This window comes from Panthera pardus, unplaced genomic scaffold (genome assembly GCF_024362965.1).
Source record: "Panthera pardus isolate Hobbes unplaced genomic scaffold, ASM2436296v1 HiC_scaffold_24, whole genome shotgun sequence".
Taxonomy (NCBI): Eukaryota; Metazoa; Chordata; class Mammalia; order Carnivora; family Felidae; genus Panthera; species Panthera pardus.
In genome coordinates, this window is record NW_026526810.1 from 122,091,035 (window position 1) to 122,116,894 (window position 25,860).

Genomic DNA, 25,860 nt, shown 5'->3' on the forward strand with positions numbered 1-25,860 from the left:
ATATTACACTTCTGGTATAATTGCTGAAAAAAATTTGACTTTAATTAAGGAATCATTAAATTTGACCCTCAGAGCCTCTGAAAAATTCAACTTAAAGAAACCTGGCTTAGCCATTTATTCACTCTCGTTTAATTAGATCCTATTCTTAAACAAATGCATGATATAGGTACAGCATATATTTTTATGAGAAAAAGATCTTCGCTCTTAACAGAGCTCAGCGTCCTGCCGATTTTTTCTCACTTCATGTCATAATCTTCTGTGACATCACAATTAATTCCTGTGGAGATGATTATGGAGACATAGAGAGGATTATGATTTCAGGAAAGTGATAAACAGCAGGCACAGAATAAGGCCTTCCTTTACTTCTCAAGGATTACCAGCTTGGTAACAGCAAAAGCCAAGAGGGGGGAGAAAAAGGTTCGTACAGAATATTATAAAATAGCATAAAACTATAGATTTGTCTCTTTTGTGAAAGCCAATTAACTCTTTAAACAGTTTTTTGTCGATTGCATCAGCTTAATTACTTACTTAAACAGGGCATGTTTTGTCAGGTCAATCACATATTTTATTAGTTTTGCTTTAAATTAAGATTCCAAATGTACCTTGCGGTTTAGATTTATCAGCATCATTATTGTGGATATTGGCTACCTGTGAATGTTTAGCTTCGCAAGCACCTCTGACTTTAGGACTTTAGAACAGCGATAAAATAAATTTGGCCTTCACAGAATATACTCATTTCCACTAAAGTTATCAAGACTTGAGTGATAAAGCAAGTGATTTTTTTTTTTTTTTTGTCATTTTCGTAAGCCCTGAAAACTTTTGAATGAAGATTCTCCCAGGGCCTTTCATTCCACGGAATGATATTCAAAGCATTATGTGCAAAGGATCTGCACGTGTACTTGTACTTAAACATTCATGCTATGACTTGACCCACAAATTTCTTCCGATATTATTCTCCATTTTCAAGTATATAAAGTGAGCACCCTGAGTGAGTCGGGCGTGGCTCACAGTCTTATACCAAAAATGGCAGAAATAGGAAAAGCAGCGGTGAGGATCAAGGTTGACTATCAAACAAATACCATTCCCACCTGACTTTGCCACCTACCGAGTGTTTGCCAATAAGGAGGTTTGGGTAGCTACCATTTTTCAGAATTTTTATTTGTCTAGACTTTCATAGAAGATCCAACTAAATAGATAAGGGGACATAATTTACCAGCTCTGCCCAGCAGGAATTTAAATAAAAATCATGTTTTAAGCTCATAGAGGTTTTTGTTTTGTTCTGTTCTGCTTTTCAAAATTTCTCCAGGCAAGCAGAAGTGTTACTTAATAGTTTTACAAACTATACTCAGGCTTGAAGGATCCAAAACTGTCTACTTTGTCTGTGAGAAACTCTGAGTTATTACTCCTAGAAAGCACAAATGCTATAATCAATAAATGGTTAATTCTTTTCACAATTTTGGCATTGTTCTTTAGAAAATAAAAACAAAATGGAAAGTTTATAAACAACTTTAAGAACCTATAAAATGGCATTTTGTGAGGCTATCTTTTGGAATAGGAAGAACTTTCTTCATAATTACCCAAACACAATTTTCACTCTGAAAGCTTTTTAGCTTTGAAAATTTCCTAAATTATAATTAATTGATTTAAATCTTGCCTTGATGAAAGAATCCAAGCAGATAAGATTAATTTCTTAGTCTCTAACTATCTAACTTACCCAAGAGGCTATTCCAAAATGCTCAGCACTCAGACCCCCATCGATTATAATTTATATAAATGATCTGTTTCTCTGCAAAAGTACTGAGAAAGTACAATAGATACACAAATCAGTGGGCTGGTGGGAACATACAGACTCCACGTGGGCTATTATGAAAGCTGATTTAATTATTTCTTTTCAAAGTTTAATATGCAAAAAGTTAACTTCTAGAAATATTCAGACCATTGCCAGATGGCTATGAAAATTGTTTTTCATTAAATTGGACTGTTCAAATTTTCCAGGCCCATGAATCCAAAGACAGTTTAATCATAGTCAAGAGGGAATTGTAACTCTGGAAAACTAAGCAGAACCCTCCAGCCAGGGCTATAATGATAATTATAATGAAATAAGACCACATGATTGGGAATCGGCCTACAGGAAGGTAATTCTAGCCATCCAGAGTCTGACACGAGAGGTTTATCAAAGGCAAGGCTTGAGAAAAATTCCTAGATAGTCCACTGGAAAAGCAGGAAGAATCTACTCTCTTTAGGAGGGAAGTACACAGTGTCATGCTTGGGTTGTGCATGCCATTGAGTTGGGATTATGGCTTCTCATTTAATATTCATTTACCCAATCAAAGGAACATTTATCAAATGCCTCATTCACTACACAAAGTGTAAATACAAAGTAATGTGACTGATGTTGAAAATAATCTGCTGGATGAGTGATGTTTTCACCTGTGTTCTCATACAGAGTTTTCTGGGAAGTTCTCCAATTATCAAATCATTGGGAAATCCCTCTTTTTGCAAAGCATCTTCAGAATCAGTTCCCAAACAATGTAAGATAATGCATTATTATTTCAGATGCAGACATCTCAAAAACATTGTGACTGAAGTCTGTGGTTCGATGAGCTCTGAGAATTTATGATTAGCTTGCTGTAATGGGGATATGTGATGGCATTGCTTGGGGTTTATCATGGCGTTCGTGTTTGTACAAAAATTAGGGATCCGGGGCATCTGGCTGGCTCAGTCAGTTGAGTGTTCCACTCTTGATTTCAGCTCAGCTCATGATCTCACAGTTTTGAGATCAAGCGCTGCATTGCAATCTGCACTGAGTGCGGAGCCTTCTTTGGGATTCTCTTTCTTCTTCTGCCCCTCCCCCACTTATTCTAAATAACTAACTAAATAAATAAATAAACATTAAAAAAAAAAAAAAAGATTTTCTCTGGGTACCTGGGTGGCTCAGTCAGTTAAACGTCTGACTTCAGCTCAGGTCATGATCTCATAGTTCATGAGTTCATGCCCTGCCTGGGGCTCTGTGCTGACAGAGTAGATCCTGCTTTGGATCCTCTGCCTCCCTCTCTCTCGCCCCTCCCCAGCTTGCTCTCTCACTCAAAAATAAATAAACATTAACAAAATAAATAAAATGAAATAAATTTTAAAAAGATTTTCTCTCTCCACCTCATCCTCTGCCCTTTCCCTGCTCACACTCTGGCAGTATTTTACAAAAAAAAAAAAAAAAAAAAAAAAAGGATCTATTTTCACACACACACACACACAAAGTTCTACACTAAGAAAGGTCTTGTTTCTTTGCCACCAAGAAAAGATTTAAACAGATCTGATGCCTTCCCAACATTTACAACTATTAATCCCACAGATAGCCTAGAGTGAACTAAATATCTTTGGTTATAAATATAGAGTTAATATAGAGTCCGTTTAATAACTTCCCAGATAATTTCAGAGTTTTTCAGACATTGGAGAGATACACGGCTTTCCACAAACAATTAAGAGTGAATACTTACAGCCAATGCATTGAATGGCTGCAGAGGGAGACAGGGCTCTGAAGCAAAAGGGGTACATCTTACCTCAGGAATACTGTGACACGTACAAAGACACTTCAGATTGTAACACAAGTATTCTCTTAGGTCTGCTGGTTAAAAGTTGTACCTGATCCTGGTACAAAAGAATTTGAGTCTAACAGAAACTGCTATCTTTCAACATTCCTACATATAAATATGGTACCATAATTCCCATTTAAAAATGATTCAGGGGCGCCCGGGTTGCTCTGCCAGTTAATCCTCTGACTTGAGCTCAGGTCATGATCTTGTGGTTCCTGAATTTGAGCCCCCGCATCAGGCTCCCTGCTGACAGCTCAGAGCCTGAAGCCTGCTTCAGATTCTCTGTCTCCCCTCTCCCTCTACCCCTCCTCCGTTCACAATCTCTTCTCTCTCTTTCAAAAATAAGCATTAAAAAAACTACCATGTGATTCAGTCATTCTCAATACATGACTCTATGGCAGCCATAAACATCTTCAATCATTATTATAAATATGCCACAAATAGGAGTAGCCACTGTGTTCTCAAGTCATGTTTCTGGGCGTTGACTTGTGGATAGCCTGGCAAACTTCCGGCTCATAAACATCTGACTAAAAGAGACCTGTTTCCACTAGCAGCTGGACTTTAATGTCCAGAAGATTCGATTCAAAGGGATTAACTCGGCCCGATGACAATGTGATGACTCCATGCATATGTTTCCATTTGTTCTTTTCTGAAAGAGATTGAAACATACACTTCATTTGCAAATGTAAATACACTCAATGATTAAATGTCCCATTAGAATTTTCAGAGAAAAAGATAGGGAAAATTTTTCCTCGTGGTGATTTTGTACTTAGAATTGAGTGAGGTCTTGCTTTAACCAAAAACAATTGCTCCCTTTTCTAAATTTCATTGGGTAAAGCCCACAAACGGTTTAATTCACTAGTAAGACTTTTTAAAACTATTCTTGCATATGCAAAACACGAGTAAGCAGATGGATTTCATAGCAAGTTACACTATTCTTTGGATGCTTTTCTATTCCCTCAGAGAGTCATAGTAGCTACATGTTCTATATGTGAAGGATACTTTATTCCCACAAAAATAACAACAATGAGGGTGACTGGGTGGCTCAGCAGGTTAAGCAACCGACTCTTGATTTTGGCTCAGGTCATAATCTCGTGGTTCGTGAGTTCTAGCCCCGAGCCAGGCTCTGTGCTGACAGTGTGGAGCCTGCTTGGATTCTCTGTCTCTCTCCCTCTCTCCCTGCCCCTCCCCACCCACGTTCTCTCTCACTCTCCAAAATAAACACCCATTAAAAAAACCAAAAATAACAACGATGAAGATAGCTAAGATTTATTGAGCATTTCCTAATGTCAGCTTAATTGCATTATAGATATTATTTCATTTAATTCTGACAACCACATGGTGAGGTTGACATACTCATTATTTCCATTCATTCAGAGATGTGAAGCTTGTAAGAGATTAAGTGACGTGCCCAAGGACACTGGAATTAAAGTCAGAGCCTTTAAATTCTACGTGCTACTTCTTTAAACTTTGCAACAAATATCAACTTGCATTTTAGCTAGTTTATCTCCTGTTTCTCTAGTAAGATTAGACTGTCACCTCTCACGGGGGAAGATTTTATATTATGCTTCTTGGCATTCGTAGAACTCTAACAGCTCCTGGCTCTAGTGCTCAATGAATGAAGAAAGAAATGATGAATGCATGAATGAATGAAGACTTAAAAATAATTAAATCACCTTTCAACCAAGGCAAAATTTACTGTTACTTTCACTTTTTCGTATAGATTTTTTAATGCTTTAAATCTTTGCAGGAAAACACAGAAGGCTCGTATTTTTGTTTTGAAAATACTTGAATGGTCTCAAAGGCACAGAGCTAAATGTTATCACTTGATTTGAGGATGATTTGTTTTGATTTGATGATTATTTGGAGTCCTTCCTCAGAGACAATTCACAGTAACCCTGGCTTCAATAAGCACTAGGGAGGGACTTCTTGTAGTTTATCTAAATGGTGGGGGTCATTAATATGTTTGTTGATCTGTATGGGAGCTAAAATTTTCTAGTAACATCTAGTTTAAACCAGTTTTCTCAGCACAAAGAGTGGGTACATTCACGGCTAAACACCACATCAGGTCTTTGCACTGTTAGTAATGACACAGATCCCATGGATTCCTGCATCCGTGGTCCAGCTGATAGAAAACTCTGCTCCACACTGTTCAATCATGGACGTTTGTTCCCAGAAATGATGAAAATGATTTGATCATGAGTAGTTCTCAAATGCTTTAAAAAATTCTTACCTTTTTCTTAGGACCATTAAGATTAGTGACCTTTAGATGATTTAATATTTGCAAAATACCCGAAGCTCCCTGAAGTACTATGTAAATATGAAAATCGCCCACAAGGAAGTCAATATATGTAAATAACCCATAAAAAAAAAAAAGATAGCTTGAATTAGGCACAAGAGAGGCTGTCCATTTACCTCATTTGAATAGAAACTGCAAACACTAATCCTAGACAGGATTTTTAAGTTTCAGTTATTTTTAAATAATCACTTAAAAAATGTCTTTTTTTTAAGTGTTTTTGAAGAGTTGATGATAAAACTCTACACACAGGAAAAACTGAATCTGCTGTGAGATTAAAATCCAAAGGCTTTCTTTCTCATGAAATGATGCATGCCTTAAACTGATGTAGCACATCACTCAACAGGGGAGGGGACACGGCAGCCACCAAATATCAGCCTTGGTGATGACGGTTTACTTGGTTTATCCCTAAGGTTGTCAATTGCCCTACACCTCTCAGTGTTCAGACTCATTTGTGAGTTACAGTGATGGGAAATACTTGTCACAGCCCAGGAACTGCTTCTTGAAGTCACGCGGAAAGACATAATCAGCTAGAACCGGCACTCAAAAGTTTGGATGCTTATCTGCACTCCGCTCAGAAACAATCTGAATCGTTTTTGATACAATATTCTGACACTTCCCATTTAGATCTTGTTTGAAAGAGCAAGGGCAGAGGCAATCAAAAGTAAAATAAGAATGTGGGCTGGGAAGAGTAAATATTGAAATTTTATGAGCATAAAAGATTCAAATTAAATTTGTGGCGAAGTTCTGAAGAGTGACTTGATGGAAATTCTGGTTAGCTCTCACTGTAGCAAAACCATTTATGCATTTATCGGGTCGGCCTGCAAGGTGCACGTGTGATAAGGTTGGCAAAGATTCTTGTCCAGTCAGGCTCTCCTGTTTCTCAAGTGTCTAACTAGGTGGATCATCAGAGCTAAAACTCTTTTTCTCTTGTTCATTTGTAAACAAATTCCTGTTTCCACAAGTGAGATTTAAACAGTACAGAACCTACAGAGCAAAGATAAGCAAATTCTCTCCTCTTCCTGACTCAGCCTGTCCTCCTCAAACTGCTGATACTCCCTTCCTTGCCCAGAGGGCTCCACTCACTCCTTATTATAATGAAAGTAAAGGCACACCTGGGGTTTGGTAAGGGCCATCTCAGGATCCAGGCTTTCCTGAAATGTACCCTGTGGATATGTGGGAATCTTTAAAAGAGGGTTGGTTGTTTCTTCTTCTGCATTCCGGTACCTCATACCAACTAATCTTGATCCGATGGAAAGACCCAGAATTAGGAGGTGAGATCACTCTTTGAAAAGGAAAAATAATAGGAATCAGATCATCATGTATGCATTGACATATTGCAGAGGCATTTAGTTTAAGCAGTGGTTTGTAAATATTATGGGAAATGTTGGGGAAAAATAGCATGTGTTTGTCCCTCAGTGGCTGGAAAAAAAGGTATTTAATAAATTAATGAATTGTCTATTTATTTTTGTTGTCACTGTTTTGTTTTTCTCTGCTCACTCCTATAGCTTAGATGCCAAAAGAGTGGCACACAAGCGGTACTCAGTATCAGTCATATTAATAGAATCCAACAAATCCATAATAAAATAACAAAAACTAGCATCTCAATATAAATATGGAAAAGTAATAAAGGATACAGTTAGAAAAAAAAAGCAGGGGATTAGTAAGAATCAGGGGATTAGTATTCAGCCACATTAATAATCAAAGATATCTGTCTTTTTTATATACATGTAAAGAAAACCTATTTTCTGCCTATCAAAATACCATTGACAAAAATACTAACATAATTTTGATGAAAATTAGCAAAATTACTGGCTAAAATGTACTTTCTGGGAAGCAATAATATTCATATCTAATGCAAAATCTTTAACATATGCATACCTTTGATATAAATTACACTTCTAGGAATTTATGATGAAAATAAGAGGGCGTATATACATATTCAAGAATATAATATTTAATATTCTTTAATATTTAAAGGAAATTAATGTACCTATAACCTACATTACTATCACAAGATTTGGAATATATAAATATGGACATTGCTGTACACAAAACATAAGACATATCAATCAATGTCCCTAGATGTTAACGATCTATCATTTAATCAAAAAGAGACTTACAAGGAAATCAATGTATATGTACACATTATCATATAAAAAGGTGCAAGGATTTTCAATACAATCGCAATAGTTTATATTTAAGTGTTTGACTAAAAGGTGACTTCACCTTGATGTTTTTACATCTAGTAAATATTTGAGAAGGTTTATATGCTACATTTATGATGGGATAACATTTTTATTTTAGAAAAATATATCCTTATAGAAACTTAAGAACTCAAAGTTCAATCAAGTTTACTCCAATCTAAAGAATCTATTAAGAAAAGAAACGCAATTTAAAAACTTACAGAAGAAGATTCGAAGAGCGACACACATGCATTTATTTTTGGTCATCTGAATGTCTGAATTGACTCTGACCGCGCACATAATTAGCTTTATATTTTGTTTGTCCCCCAGTAGATGAATGGATTCATCATGGCAACTTACTCAAATATCTATATCAATAAGGTTTTCTGCTTCTTTTGTTCTGTTTGGAGGTTCTTGCCCAGGATGAGATGGACTGATGAGTCAACCTAAGTGTCCTTTTACACTTGGACCGAATATTATTGGTCTTCTGTGAATTTTGGCAGCCTAAACTAACCAGTACTCTGGATGAACTAAACAAGTTGAGTGTCTGATCTCTAAAGCTAAGGACACTGGTGGCGCTTTTACCACCAGAAGGCACTGTCAGCCCGAGAGCCCTGCTTCTCACACTGCCAGCAGCTCTTCCTGTAGGCTCTTGCTTCGTGTGGTGTAACTGGGCTATCCTTGCTGTTTCATAATTATCGGGGGTCAGGTAGCTTTTAAATCTACACTATCTGTAGGGTACATGGCATAAAAGTCCTCCTGTGATGACTACTGCCCAGCCCACCCCTCCAGCCTCTTTCCTGAATATATCCTGCTCAGTTATTACAACTAGTTGAATTTTCCTATTTGCCATTTAGATGATTCCTGCAGCCTGTCCTAACCTCTACTTTCTGCTGTGCAACTTTCTCTGCTAGGTCTTTGTGGACTTCTTGTGCCAAGCGATGACTGTGGTCTCACAGTTCACTGCACACAACCCTACTGACATATCACATTGGTACATATTGGTTTCCTTACCTCTCTGTCTACCAGATTCGGATTCCCTGGAAGGAAAAGCACCTATGTCTGTTATTAGCACTTCGTAGGACAATGACAGACACTAACCACTCAAGAAGTGTTAAAACAGGAATGAACGAATGAATGATGAATAACAGCATAAATGAGTGGTAATAAAAATAAAATAAAGAGATTATTCTCTCTTCAAGGATAAAATCATTGTGGCATTTAGTTACTCCATCTAATTCTGCTTTGAAGAAATGGTGCTGTAATTATGACAAAAAATAAAGTAATCAACACTCTTTTAACAAATGAAATGCAGCACTTTTTGACTTTCAATGTTTCATAATTACTGTATCTTTTACTATAGTTATTACAAATGTTTTAAGCTACAGGAACAAAATTAAAAAGAAAATCAAACAAATCCTGAGCAGATAATTAACACATTACTATGCCATAGCCATTCTCTCTCTTTCTGTTCCTTATGTTACTTTCATGTCGTTTACTGTAAACATTGACTTGGACCCCAATATGTGTCAGGTACTGTTTTATGAGTTAGGGGTACACAGGGAACAAGATCAACAAGGTTCATGGCTTCACAGTGTCCATGCTGGGGGAAAAGAGGGAAGCAATCAATGACAAATCAATAAACGTATTAACAGTAAGACTTCAGAACAGAATAAATAATGGAAGGACCAATATACTATGGTGTACATAACTGATGGTAAATGGTGTTTCTGAACCATAAATGGTGGTTGGGAAGGATCTATCTAGAGAAGTAATAATGAAATTCCTGACCTGGACAACAGTGCCTAGAAACTTCTCTTTGTCTGCCTGATCATGACTTGGACTTCCTAGTCCCAAATCCATACCTACTTTGGTAATCTCCCCAAAACAATGCTGTGGCTGATTAAGAAAGAATTCCTCAGAAGACGGAATTTCAAGATTATACTTGCTCCTTATTTCATGGATCTTCCGGATGCTGTCAGATTTCAGGCTTGAAATCTGTCTTGACATTTCCTAGATGCATTTTTGTTTTGCCTTTCCACTAGTTAATTGGTGACATATTTGCTATTTTTCAGTGATTTGCCCGACCCATGGGCACAGTGGGATACTTGTCTTCTACATTTGTACTTCTCATCAACCAACCAACAAACAAACACCAAAAAACTAAAGCTGTTGAAATTGATGAAGCAAACCACAATGTCTCAAGCTTTAGAAAAAATGTTCCTGGCATATCAAATGGAATAGAAAATTATTTGATCTTGTTAGTAAGCATTTTCTTGTTTATTTTGTGTTTAATACAATTGTCTTCTCCAACAAATGGATTATTTTCAAGAGACATCCTTTGTTGGACAGAGAAACTTTTGACAGTCTAATTTAGTGATGTTGCCATGAAGAAAACTTGAAAGAGAAGGCAGAAGCCAAGTGCAGCAAAATGACACCAAATGGCACATTTCCCATTGCTTTCAAAACAGTGTCTGTTGTCACATACCCCTACCAATCTCACACACACACACAAAAGCAAAGCAAAACACAGAAAGGAAAATACGCATAAAAAGAACAGGAAAGGCACACAACCAGGCATGCACACACACCACTGATCCACAGGTTTGAAGACTTTAAACCATAGTTTCTTATTTTAGCTTCGAGAAAAATGGTAGCCATCTTTAGATGGCTATTAAAGTTTGTAAGTGGTAAATCCTTTGACGATTTCTTCAATCGTTTCTTAGACGAGCCAAGAGCCTCCTGCCATCCCAACTCTAACACTTACAGATTGTTTTTCTTCTTTCCCTTCATTTGGCAATTAATCACTCATTACCATGTCTGGCATCTCGAGTATTGATACCATGAAGTGTTATATAAATGGTTCATTTCCCTCGGCAGGTCTCCATACTTTGAGCACTCAGAGCTTCTGAGAGGCTTGAGTCACATTAATTGATGCTTCTCTATTTCCTTGTAAATAATTCAATTACTTGAACACAAACATACAAATATGCATGTAATTACAAATTTTAATAATTAATTAATGAGGACAATAAAAGGTCGGGGAAGTCTTATCTGAAGAAGCAAACACTTAAGACCAGCTGAGCGGTTGTAGAAAGCACATTTTAGCAAGGCTGAAGAGCAGGACGTAAATCCAGGAATCCCAGGATAGCTGATGATTACAAACCCACAGGGAATCTTGGAGACATAATCTGGAAGAGAACACAGAAGCCACATTATACAGGTGTTTGTAGGACTTACTACCTAAAATTTGAATTTCATTCCAAGTATTAAAAGATAAATGAAGCACATTAAAATTTGGAGGGATTTTATTTGAGCAAGCATTGACTCCAATCAGGCAAGACCAAACAGTAGGTAGGAGAGCTCTACCCACAGAAGCTAGGGGGCAAATTTTTTTTTTTAATTTTTTTTTAAGTTTATTCATTTTTGAGAGAGAGAGACAGAGGGTGAGAAGGGGAGGGGCAGAGAGAGAGCAGGAGACAAAGAATCTGAAGCAGGCTCCAGGCTCTGAGCTGTCAGCACAGAGCCCAAAGCAGGGCTTGAACTCATGGACCCTGAGATCATGACTTGAGCCGAAGTCAGAAGCTTACCCAACTGAGCCACCCAGGGGCCCCAAGGGACAAGGTTTTTCTAGAGAAGATGGGAGCAAAGCAAGGAAATTATTTATGTGACTATAGCTTAAGTACTTGCCTTATTTGGGAAAGTGAAGTTCATTGTTAGTGATTGGTTTTCTTCTTAACCTTGAGTTATTTTTAGGAATTGTCTCTGGCTTAGGTTCTAGTTTACTTATGTAGGTGACCAAGGTGTTACAGCCACCTCACTGTAATGCCTCCTTGTTTGAGTACTTTAACCAAAATATAATGGAGAACCAGGAAAAGATATTATGGAGGAGAGTAAAATTTTATATTGTTGAAATGATGCCACATTATTTTTTTCCCTTGACCCAAGGTCTCACGATTCTCTTCTTTTTTACATTGCTTCCAGATTAACCAACTTGAAATACAATTTCTCTTTCACTCTCTTCAGAATTATAATCACAACCACTGCACTAATGGAGAGCTTGCTGTGTGCATCTCACATATATTTTCACATTTATCCTTTATTATCACCATAAAACTCTGGTGATGGAGAGATTAATACTTCCACTTTAAAGATAAAGAAACTCAGAGCTAGAGAAGTTAAATAGCCTGCCGTATTTACCCTGGGTTTGCCAACTCTAAAGCTCAGGGTGGAATACTGTCCACTATCTTCCACAAACCACACCGTTCTCCTGTTACCACCTCAATCACGTTTGAGCTCATAAATGTGTCCTATTGGAATACATTCATAAACGCACATAACTCTCCCCCTATTCCCATCCAACAAACTGCAGTTGATCTGTTTCCTTTACCCACTCGTCCCCATCTCCAAACCACTACAGAGCATGCTTATTCTACCACTTTTTGTGATAATTTACTAGAAAGACCATTGGTCAGCAGGAAAGTTGAGTTTTCATTCAGAATTCTCCACTTATTGGGCCTCACTGAGCCTCAAAAAGTTAAAGTTAGAATGGTAATCTAACCTACCCACCAGGAATGGAGTGAAAATTAAATGAAGTGTTGAACATAGAGGGTTTTTTTGACTCAGAAAAGGACTATGTAAATGTACATTTTATTTTATGTATTGTTTTAGACCCTTTCTGTGGCCAGTAATGATCCCCCCTACCCTCCATATATCTAAATGCCCTCTCCCAGACTGAGAGCAAGGGAACACTATGGAAGCAGATATTCTCATTGATCTTAACCACCATATTCCTTTTGTTCATTGTCATGTTCATACCTAGTTAAGAACAAATTATTATACTGTCTTGTGTTTTCCATATGTGTATTCATGCTTGGCTATCATTGACGCAGAGTCAGTACAGGATCTTATTTTTCACCGTCTGCACCCTTACCAGGTCTGCCATAGTACTGCTAGAAAAGCAAAGAATAATGGTTCAGAGAACAGGTCCTGGCAACAGACAGACCTGGTTTGGAATCCTGACTCAAACAGTTAGCTGGAAAACATTGGCTGAAAACTCTCCCAGCCTCATGTTTCTCACCTTTAAAATGGGGTTATTAATTCCATCTTCCTCTTTAAGTTGTTGTGAACTTTAAGTCAAGAGAAGTATGGGTAATGCAGCGGTTGCCTTCCTTTCTGTTAACTATTACTCTTACCTTCCTTCTTGCTATAACTGGTGTAGTGCCTCATTTATTTTCGTGTTCCTCAAAATCATCAGTTTGCTGGAAGTTTAGTTAATGTCTGTTTGCTAAATTAAATATATCATCTATTCCTTTGGACTTCTCTATGCAGTGTATCCACGTTAAGCAATTGGACTGACCCAGATTTTCTAGAAGAGCAATTTCCACTCAACCTAAGATAAACCCCAGCCAAGCTTCCTCACGCCTTAGATGAAAGAGGTTGTACTTTGTTTTGTCAACTGATGCCATTTCACACAGACCAACAGCAGGTATAATTTACTTTGAATAAGTCCTATCAGTGGTTATCATGATATTTTTGTGTATTTCATAATTTTAGGGGCACCTGGGAGGCTCAGTAGATTAAGTGTTCTACTCTTGATTTTGGCTCAAGTCATGGTCTCACAATTCATGAGATTGAGCCCTGAGTCAGGCTCATGCTTTGCATGGAGCCTGCTGAAGATTCTCTCTATCCCTCTCCCCCCATCCCTCTGCCCCTCCCCTGCTCATACTCTGTCTCCCCAACAACAATAATAATAATAATAATAATTTTAAAGGTCAGCACTTAAGGCTTGTTTTTCATGGAATATAGAAATAGCCCAGCTGAAAAAGTTGAGTTGATAATTGTATTTATTTATTATTTATGTATGTAGGTATGTGTTTATTTATAGATTTATTACTGATAACTAGGGATTGCATGGAAGAGTATGTGTCTTTTTTTTTGAAATGGTAAAGAAAGCAAAGTATGGAATTGCTCCCCAGTAACTAAGTGAAGAATGCACCTGCAAATGACTTAGTTTGCCATCTTTAATCTCTGAATGGTTTTAACTAGATATTAATTAGTGTATCATGTTAAATTCATTACACACTTTATGAATATCTTGAATCCTCTTACCATAAGTAAATAATATAGAAAGCATAAAGGATAAAATATTAAGTAATTTGGACAAAGAAGACTTTGGAAAACACTTTACAATAAACTTATATGCCTTTGGAACTATATTAATAAAATTAAGAGGGTTTAATCATGCCGATTCTTGTTTACATTCAAGGGATTAAACTCACTGGTGGATTTGAGAATGGAGGTTTTTTAAAGGACAATGTGAACATAATTTGGCCTTTAGCTAATTTGTAATTGAAAAGTTCAATTCATTAAGCAGATTTGTCTTTAAAGCTTATGTGACAGAGCCTATCATTACTTTAGAATTTCGCAGAACACTGAGGTCAACTGAGCCAAGGAGTTCTTTGAAACTTTTAATTTTTAAGTATGCAAATATGTTGGAGACTTGAAGCATAAGTAGAGGGGAACATCAATTTAACTTCCTCTGCTACAATTCTCTTGTCCCTTTTCCTTTCCTTCTCTCTGTCTCTGCTGTTGTCTTCTTCCATCTTACCTGCAAGTAATTCTAGTACATGGAATAGACTGGCAGAACAGAAATAGAGATCCCAGAGCTTACCAAGTCTGTCTCAGCCTTACAAACATGAGTCCAGTGGGAAGGGTAACTGATTCAGCCTGATACTAGAGTCTGAGACCGAAGGCCAGTGCAAATGCTGTTCCCTGAGAATGGGTTGGGAGGTGGGGTAGAGATGTGGTCTGCTCCATAGCTATGTGACACTGGGCAAGTTGTTTTACCTCTCTCCACTTCCATGTCCTCACCTATAAAGTGAAGATAATATCAATGCCTACTGTAGGGATTTTGTGAATGCGTATTGAATAAGACAATCTCGGTAACCACTTAACCCCATGCTCTAAGCAGTGTGTGGTCAATAAATGTTTGCTGTTATGAGGACAAGCTGTTTTGTATTATTAATATATAAGATATATAGGTAGGGAGTATAAGAGATATAAAGAGGGAAATTTTAGAAAACAAAATAGCCTGGTAAGAAGAGTCAGATTAAAATGGTAGCATCTCTAACCATCAGCATCGCTATCTGGAAAATGGGAATAATTATAGTGTCTACTGTTTTAAGAATTCATTGAAACACTGCGCCTAAAGCACTTAATCCGGTGCCTTGCACATGATGAACACTTGAAAAATGGTGGCTGTTATGATGACAGTAGTAGTAAATAAAATGACATAGAGTCGGGGTTAGCAGTGGAATGACCTGGTTGCAATGTACAGGCTAGAGACGGGGACATTTGGAACCAAATGACAAATGAGTCATTGAGTCTTACAAAATCGTAAAGAAAATTGTGATACTTCTTTCTCTCCTGAAAACCCTGTAAGCCCTTCCCATCGCTGTATCTTAGTGCTCCTTAAACGTGTCACTTAGATCCTATTTCCACATATGTTATTATATGGTATGCCTCCTACTTGATCGTCTCATAAGGAATAATGTGCAAGCTATGACCTGCTGGCACCTGAGTTATGTTTTTCCCAAATACATACAAAAACAAATTTGTAACTATCAAATTAAAAATGAGATCATCACTAAAAAACCCAAATATTGTGTTGTGATAGCGTATGGTCCATTTTCAGGAAACGTTGAAACTAACACATGTTAATTACCACCATTGCTGCTACGAGTCAGGAGGTTCTGGGAGTAAGAACAGTCACACTGATTTCAGTTATTTCGGTTTGCTTGTCTACTATGGTTGCTTGTTGGTTCTCCTCAATCCCTAATCCCTCTACAGTTAGTCCAATCCTGGAAAGCTTTTCACCCGATACTCATGACAAGGTGATCCAAGAGCTTAACATTTTACAGACAGCTCAGACACTTCAATAGATTTTTCCTATCTCATTTCTTGTGCATATGTGTTGTGTATTTTATTATATTAATGTTGTGCATAGTGTGTGCATGTGTGTTTATTCAATATTATAGTATATTATATTAATTTTGCATGGGCTAGTGAAAATCAGGATGTGATATTTCTAAGTCTAAGCCTTAGGTCTCCACAGAAAACTCAGGTAAAGTACTGAAGTTAGTATTTCTAAAGACAAACTTCTACCCCTAGTAGCTTCTTTCTTACCCCCCCCCCTTTTTTTCCTCCTCCCTCCTCCCGTAATATCTCTTGAAAATGGAGGTAAAGTTGAGTCATTCAGCTCAAGTGGTCCAGATAATTTACTCACCTTAATACTTCACTTGGAGATAGAGACTATTAATTGTTACAACTCTGAGTAGTTGAGAGATAAGAAAGATGTACTGAGGAAAGGATGGACGTAAAATAGCTCATTAAAGCATCCTCGTCTGCCCTCCCCTCTCTGAGATTCAGGGAGCTTTTATGATCCACCTGTGTGATTCTCATCATCACGCTAACCCGGCGCTTCCAGGACGACAGAACAGTCCCCTAGACTCCCTCTGAGCTTTGGGTCAGGTTTTTCATTTCACACATCATTCACCTCCTCGCTCCAGTGATCCTGAAGAGCCAATAACCCACCTGATCCTGTGTGCACATTAGCGCCAATCATTTAAATGCATACTTTGGAGAGGTGGACTATAATACGAATTCCTAAAAAACATACACACTGGGGACTTTTATAGTGGATTCTCTTAGAAATCACCTCAGAAAGTGATAAAATTTCAAGCCAGAAAACAGAATAGTTTATAGGTCCTGACCAACCTTCACGATTACAGTAATGTTTCCTTGGGCGAGCTTCTCTTTTTGTGCTCATAATATGGAATTGAACTTGAGTTTACGTTAAACAAACATTATGTTCCTTAAATACAAAAGATCTTCTTCAGTCAAGTTGGCTTAATGTGGCAGCCTATCGGAGAACAAGGAGAATCCATTTTTACCTGTAAATTGGTCCTTGTCTCCAAATATCCATATGCTCTAATATTCAAAAGTGAATATTCCCAAATTTGGTACTTTCTACCTGACACCAACACAAATAGCTTAAAATTAAATAGAAAAAATACACATAATACTTTAAAGTCAGCAACCTGAAATTGGGTCAGTTTGTGATTTAAAAGGAAAGTAAATTAATAATTGAACATTGATGAGATTTTTTTGCTCCCATTAGAAGCTTTTCTACTCCTGTATTAGGTTAACAAACAATGATTACATGTTTGGGGCTGCTATAAAATATTAATTAGCTGGAAAAAATAGAAGATTTGAACAGAAAGTAATATCAGCCACATTTTGACCTTAAAATCGCATTTGTATTTGGGTGCATAATGTTAAAAAGACATTACACAGTAGCAGAACCCTGTGTTTATTTAGGAATTGGGTGACTGGTTTTTTTTTGTTTGTTTGTTTTGTTTTGTTTTTATGGAATCTCTTAACCCTGGGTAATGAATGTTGATTAGACTAGGGAACCAATCCCAGTAAAGCCAACTCAATTATAGCCATTGGTTTAAGCAGGAGAGTTCGACACTTACTTATAAAGAGGGGAGGGGTTATTTTGGAAAGGGGAAATAATAGGAAAATTCTCCTTCCCTTAAAACTGAGACATGAAAATAGAACACATTTCTTCCTAACCTTGGATATTAAAGTTCATAATGTGATGTTTGGGGCTTGCAGTCATATTATGAACACATTACTGAGCTACGATGGTAGAATAGTTCACCTCCTGATTATATTTTCTCACGAGATAATATATTTCCTATTGTTGAAGTCATTTGTAGTAAGATTTTCTGATACCTCAAACTGAAAGCATGCTAATATCTTTAACTTCGAGATTTTGGATCGTGTTTGTGTTAATCAGATTGAGCTGAATAAGCCAAAGTTTATTTCCATACACATAAATTTGGCCACATTTCAGTGGATTTCCAGGTAAACTCGTCGTATTGACTTAGGGATTCTTTATTTTTAACATCTTAAGGTCCTGCAATCTCAACACATGATTTCCAGGGTTACTGAATGAGAAAAAGAGAGAGATAGGGCACTACCTAAAACTTTCTACTGCCGCAAAACGATGGTGACTTTCATTTAGTCCATTAGCCAGAGCCAGACACATAACTCAGAACATCCACAAGAGACTGGGAAGTGTAGGAAACCTATTGGATATTCAGTGAGCTTTTAAAATCCTCTGTCACAGTGAACATGGTCAGGCTATAGAGATGCTAGATGTCAGGATTGGGGAATTCACTATTCTTACTATATAAGAACAAGAAGGGACTCTCCTGATTCCCTTTAGTTCTCACTTAGTTGGAAAAAAATTTAGATTTAACTTAATTCCAGAGAAATAGTTTTATAAGAGCTAGAATAGGAGAAAAGGCAAACTGTAGGGAACCACGCATGTGTGTAGTAGACGGTCCCTAATGGGGCAATGGTCCAGAGCATGGACGCTGAAGTTTGATGGACCTGTGTCTGTACAGAGCTCATTTATGTGCTAAGCTGTGCAGCTTAGAGTTTCAGGGTGAGCTTGAATTGCTCAAATGTGCTTCGTTCATCGAAAAATGCACAATGTATGATCAACCTTATTTTGCTTTGTGGTACAGTAAGCATGAGTGTTAAGTGAGTCCATCAGTGACCTGAACAAAATCTTGAGGATCCAGTATGGCATAGTCATTTCTATCGTGTGTTTTTCAACACCACCAGGCAATTCTCACATTCTCAGTGGACACGGCCAAGGTGTCCTATGAATTTAATGCAATTCTGACTCTATCTCCTTAGAGATAGTGTCATATCCTACAGGTTAAGTGCTCGGTCTCACAGCACTGCTCCCACTTCAGACACCAATTCCAAGTCCAGGTGTCTATAAACTGCTATAAATGGGAAGTTCCCACACGCCCCTTCTTTGGGTCCAATTAATTTGCTAAAGTGGCTCAAGGACTCAGAGAAACATTCACTTACATTTAGTATAAAGGATGTGATAAGGGATACAGATGGATAGTTCGATGAAGATGTACATAGGGCAAGGTTCAGAGGGTCGAGAGTCCTAGAACGTCCCCCGCTCCTGGAACCATGGTGCACAATGCTCCAGACGCATTCACCAACTTGAAGCTCATCTTTTCTCCTTGTTCAAGAGATTTTATAGATCTTTAATCTCCACCCCATCCCCCTTTCCCAGAAGTCAGTGGGCAGGGTTGAAAGTTCCAGCTCTCTAATCACTTAGTCTTTCCGGTGACCAACCCACTAAGGCTATTTAGTGGTCCTGTCCTAAGTCACCTAATCATCATGAGCTAAGGTGTAATTGAAAGGAACTCATTATGAATAACAAAAGACGCTCCTACCACTCAGGAAATTACAAGCATTTTTAGGAGCTTTGTGCCAGGAAGCTGGGACAGAGACCAAATATATTTCTTCTTATACCACACTATCCTATGTGAAAGGAGCATTTTCTTTTATTCTCTAAGCTTGCTGTTCAATATGCATATATTATAAACTAAAGTGCAGAATAAGTAAAACGAATAAATGTGTCATTTTACAAATAAAACAGGGCATTCTTTCTTAGGCAAACTTTTTTCTTCTCACTGTCCATGTTTGGTATTTTACAATAATGCCACAATTTTGTCAGTGGAAAGAGGGTAGAAAAGTCAATTAAGTATATTTACGCTTGTATTAGGCAATTACAGTAAATGTAATGCCATACCAATAAGCATGGGTGATTTTCTTAGGAAAGTCTTAGATTATAAATTCTTCTGCATTGTATTTCCCAACTCTCTGCAGTACATCCATAAGAAATAATGCTAGAGAGATTCTGTGATATTGATGTTTTAAGTGCATCTGGCATAAACAGCACCCCTATTATTCAACCATAATTCTGTCAAAACTTGCTACTGTTAAAAAAGAGACAATATACTCTAAATGGAGTCACTTGTGCTAAACCCCACATCACTAATTTGAGACTTACTCCTTAACTCAATTACAATTTCAGCCCCTCCCAGAAATGGAATCTTACACCAGTCCATTTAGAATTACCTGGTCGGCACTAGTGAGGTAATCTGTTTGATGGACCCTGTGGTCCTCTAAAGGAAAGTGACCTTGCCACAATCAGTTCTCTGCTAGTATAACTTTCTTGCCCCACCTCCTTCTGCTTATAAAAATCTTTCATGTTGTGCAGCTCCTCAGAGCTCTTTTTTCTTTGCCATATGGGATGCTGCCTGATTCATGAATCCTTGAATAAAGCCAGGGAGATCTTTAAATCTTACTCAGTTGATTTTTTTTTTTTTACACTACACTTTCCCATTTTAAATATACAATGAACAAGAATAGCTTGGGTATAAAAGACTATTAATCCTTACATGTCACCAAAGGCAAACTTCGGCCTTTAATGAATTGCATTTGCATCATGGTATGTGTATGTGCATCCATGTGTGCATGTGTGTGCGCGTGTGCACACATGTGCACATGCACGTGTTTCGTGCCGGTGTGGTGATTTGGAAGAAGAGGGGAAGTAGTGTTTTCTTGTAGCCAGCTCTCCATTCATTCACCAACTCCTAATGAGCACTTACTGTGTACAGAAAATTGGGCTAAGAGAGCAAATACGTTCTGTGTCTGTAAAAAGTAAAGTTTAGCTGCAAAGATGGACATTAAATAAATAAACTCAATAAAGTATGATCAGTGTCATGGCATGTTAACATGTTCAATGAATATTTACCCGATGATATGACCTAGTTTAAGTGAGTTAGGGAAGGCTTAAGGGCAGAACAGATACTTAACTGAATAATGAGTAGGAGGTAGATAGGAAAAAAAAAAGTGGGAAAACCATACCCATACATCAACGCATGCCTTCTTTTATTCTGAGATTTTAGTTTCTGCATTTTGTTACATATGTGTGTGCTCTGGCCTTTTTTCGGTCACATTGGATTCTGATAAATAAGTACATGTGTGCTAGTTGTGGGACCAGGAAAAAGTCTTTAACCAAGTAGATATCCTTGATTCAAACTGTTAAATTGATATTAGTTAAAACATCAGCTAACCGGGTGCCTGGGTGTCTGAGCATCTGACTCTTGATTTAGGCTTAGCTCACGATCTTGCAGTTGGTGAGATCGAGCTCCCCCATCGGGCTCTGCAGAGAGTGCATCTCCTGCTTGGGATTCTTTCTCTCCCTCCCTGCCTCTCGGCCCCTCCGCTGTTCATCCTCTCTCTCTCTCTCTCAAAATAAGTAAATAAACACTAAAAAATTTTTTTCAGTATAAATTAGCATATTGATATATTAATTAAAGGCAATTAACATATTAATTAAATTTTACCTCTGTTGTGTTCGGTGGACCAGAAGAAGTAGATGCCAGGGAGAATGATCAGCAGGAGCAGACGGACTAGGGGAGAAGGATAGACTGAAGAATGTGGACTGATTGATGAAGCAGAGCATCCATTGTGCATATGTACTGACCCACTGGATTAGAGAGGGGGCAGAGTGATGAGGGCTGCAGTAACAGTAATGCCCACCAACAGCTGGATATTGCTCTCGAGTAACACACAAACACCCATTCACGCCTAGTCTTTGTTTTGATCTTTATGTCAAGACACCTTCAGTCCAATATCTCAACCTCTTACACAGCGTAAGACATGACATAATGCATTTCGTACTCCAAATCTACCACTAATTATTGCTGAGGCTTTAGGCATGACACTGAAAGCATCTTTGCCTGGCGCAAGTCTTTCTTCTATGATACAAAATATTCATGTTTCTCTCAAACCAGAAAAATGAATGCCCGTTCCCTTTGTAGAATAAATTATGAAATTCACTTTATCATTCATTCTTTCCAGTGGAGCTCTTGTTATCTGATGCAACCAAGAATCAATAATAAAGAAATGGTGGGTATTTGTTATAATGTCCTGAGGCTCAGCATTAGTGACAAGGATATTTCTAACTACCAACTAATAAATGGATCTTGATTTAATGAAATTTGTGTATTAAGAGTGAGTCCTGCTTTTTTCTATTGAGAAGCCAATTTTATTTACTCAGTAAACAATAGTGAGAGACTACTGCACATTGGAACTCCAAAACAAATCTGATAAAACCTTATTCATACAAAGTTGGTCGCTAGAGACATAAAAATTCACAGTCCAGTGTATTACTTTAACTTACATGCACGTGTGATTCTATAACAGTACATCTGATCCTCACAATAAACTTGTGGGTTAGATTAAGGCAGAAAGTTCACGTAATTTGTCTAATTGCCTGGAGTTTGTAAAATTGGTGTTTAAATCTTAATCCTTCACTCCAAAGTGTGTGTTTTTCTCAATAAGTTCTGATTATTTGAAAACTAAGAATCAATGGATACATATGCATGCATCCATAAGTAGACCTGTATAATTCAAACCCATTTTGTTCAAGGGTCAACAGTATTTTTAAAAGTTTCTTATATGCATATTCAAATTCCCTGATGTACTCCTTCAACTAAGGTGCATATATCAATACATACATGTTATCCACAAAACCACAAACTCAACCATGGTATAGGGGGTCTCTCTCCAGAAGGGTTTCACCATAAGCCACATACAGGGTCATATCCAGTCTCTTCTAAGAGCCTACAGGCCCTGGTCTGACCCTGAATCACCAGTCAGGACTCCTCTCTTCCCATTGTGGTTTCCAGTTTTTATTCTGTCACTTTCTCACTCATACAAATTGATGTGCCTCCTTCCTAGGGTCCTGTTCTGTCAACCAAAGGGGATTCGATTCGATCTGTCCTGTTCATGTCATGAAATGCTTCATTTCACCTTTCCTCAAAGCAATTGATGCCAGCTAGCCCTAGACCTCCACAATTAAGGGGACCAGCAGGAAGCAATCTATTAGTGATCGTTGGAAGGAATAAGGATCAGCCCCAAAATGGTATGTGGTCACCAACTCTAGACAGAGAGTTTTGCATAATTTTATGCCTCCCCTGCAATGAACTTGTATCATCTACGTCTTAATAAGAATATTGGGTGTTCCTTTATGCTGTAAATGTAGTGGTACACGTGGAAACATCCCAGTCTGAAAATACCACACCTGGGCCAGTCGTTGGCCCGAATAAGATCATCATAAATGTGATGGTAGTCAGGGTGAAGACCAAATATGTTGCTGCTAAAAGCTGTCCCAAGATTGCATACAAAAGTTCTGTTGTTGACAAGAAAGCAGTTTTGCAACAATATCAGGCTGGTGGTGGCATAACTTTGCTGCACTCTTACCTTGCCAGCCACTCATTCCTTTTCCGACTGAATAGAAATGATTGTGTTTCTTCCTCACGTTTGCCTACTCCTGTTCCTTGCCTCCATTTACATTATGTATATTTTAGTATGCAGTTGGAAATTGACTGCTTAGCAACTATAAAATTATTTTGGAGAAGAATCTATATCAAAAAGGCAACTTTCAATAATGTAGTGCATGTCCTTGGAAAACTAATTTTAATGGAAAGAGATGTTCAGCCAATACAGATATGCTAAAGAGTATGAACATACATTTTAGTATATCTACACATAATAAAAATGGGAAATTAATCTTTACGGTCCTTGTTTTAATTATTTTTCTGAAGAGGTATCCTATTTATCTATTGTTTGGCTCTTTTCCTAAACCAATACTATTAAGTTAAGAATTATTTCTTCTTAATCATTACAAACAGTTGCTACATTTCCTTTTTGCAGTATGCTTATTTCTTTTTATATGTAGGAAAAATAAAGAGTATGTTGTATTACAATGCCATTAAGTCATTCCAAAATTTTCTGGACGTGAAGATTCACAATTATGCACATTACAGCATGCCTAAGCATGTATGTGCAGCGGGCGGGGGGGGGTGGGTAAGAGTGACAATTCTGCATTTAAGAAGACATACTGGGAAGGTATAGTATATAATATACAAAGGGGGGAAGAACATGTACATAGGGGAGCAAACAGAATATACAGTTATTTTAGTTTTCCCGCAGCACCTTTTTTTTTCTAGGAATTTAATTTTTCTCCCCAATTTCATTATTGAAGCAGGAGTAGCCATATCACACCATGTCTTCCTTTCTTGGACAGAGTTAATTGATCTTCTAGTAAGACACAGGCTTCAAAATTGGCTGGTAGTAGGAACACCCAGGCCACCAACACCACTGAGCCACCCCAGATGGTTGGTTCAGTGGTTGGGAACCAACCATAAGCTGAACTTGTGAGACACTTCATCAAGATTTCTGCACTTGAGCCAAAGAAGCTGGAGTATTAACTCCTTGGATGTTTGAGTCACAATATGTGCAATAAAGAAACCACCCACAGCCATGTTTTCTGCTTCATGAACTTAAATGGGGGAAGATATTCTACAACTGAAAGGGGCTGAGAAAAGAGATGCTTGGAAAGGAGCAGAGAAAAATAGAGAAAAAGTCCTAACATTGTTGGAATCCTCGGATCCCTTAATTTCTGAAGCCCAAATACTTTCCTTTCATTGGTTTCTGAATTCAAGAATCTCCTTAGTACATTCCTCCTTTTTGAGTAAGCTAGTTTGAATTGAATAGCTGTTACTTTGCCCAAACGTGTGTTAATTATACCGTATGGTACCGAAGAGTTGCCTGGATCAAAAGTGCAGCAAAGTGGACTGGCCATTTCAGCCTCACCAAAGGGCTGTTCAGGTCATGATCTAATATTGGGAAACACAAAGATCACTGTGAAAGCCTCACTAATCAGGGGATTTAATCCAAATTGTGTGGCACCACTGTTCTGTTGCAGCTGCATTCTCAGGACCATGGTTAGCTGTCCAAACTGCAAAAACACTTTGTATGGCAGAAGCAGGGAGTAGTTCTCAGACTACATTAGATGCCCACTTCATTCAAAGAACATACAGGCCAATAAGACAAAAGGCAGACTGAATAATACTAGGTCAAGATGATTGACTTCCCACACTTCCATAGAGCTGGCTGCTGTATTATCCTACACAACTCTCTATTAATAATCTTTACTCTGTTCCCCTCTCTTCTCTGACCCAGGCTTGGTTATCACAAGAGTTAACATTCTTTCCTGCCCTATACATGTAGTCAGGAATATGGAAAAATAAAATGAGTCAGGATCTGGGATTTTCTGAACGAGAACACATCATCTTTTAAGATCTATGACTTCAGAGTTCAAGGTAGACAAGGGTATATGTGGGTCCCTGCTTTCCTTCCATCTGCATTAGAGGTAGAATGAGCTTATGGTGGTTGAATCACCAAAACTACTGAGTACATGCTTTTCTTCTTTGAGAGACAGAGACAGTGTGAGTAGGGGAGGGGCAGAGATAAAGGGAGAGAGAGAATCATAAGCAGGCTCCCTGCTGTCAGCATGGACCCCAACGTGGGGCTTGAACCCATGAAACTGCGAGATCATGACCTGAGCCAAAACCAAGAGTCAACAAATACCAGCTGAGCCACTGAAGCAGCCCTAGTACATGCTTTTCAATAACAGTATTTTATATCATTTACCTGAATGTATCTGTGTGTGTGTATATGTTTTGTTTTATTATCAGTTTTATGGACTTATTTAAGATGTCTGAGAACTACTCACTTCAGATAAAAAGTATTCTTGACAACTCTTTATGTCAGTCTTTTTTTTATTATATTATTATTATTATTATTATTATTTTGAATTGGTGGGTTTCATTTCAGGGTGATAATAGATGATTTGTACCTTTTTAGTAATCATCTGAAGGCAAACCACCTTTGTTTATTAGTTTGCTATTTCTCCTGGGAAATGATTTTCTAGAATTCCTGCCCAGTTGGTCCAATTTAAGGACTCTTAACCCAAGGTTGAGGAGAT

The 25,860-nt window shown here is 37.8% G+C and overlaps 1 long non-coding RNA gene across 2 annotated transcripts; it reads left to right on the forward strand.

Moving 5' to 3' along the window:
• Window positions 1–234: 234 nt before the first annotated feature.
• LOC109274416 (uncharacterized) lies at window positions 235–24,350 on the forward strand. Of its 2 annotated transcripts, XR_008417283.1 has the most exons (4): window positions 235–417; window positions 21,394–22,040; window positions 22,770–22,953; window positions 24,118–24,350. It is a non-coding gene; the product is annotated as an uncharacterized LOC109274416 (long non-coding RNA). The 2 variants fall into 2 exon arrangements; XR_002083583.2 differs by lacking the exon at window positions 21,394–22,040 and having other exon boundaries at window positions 257–417.
• Window positions 24,351–25,860: the final 1,510 nt, after the last annotated feature.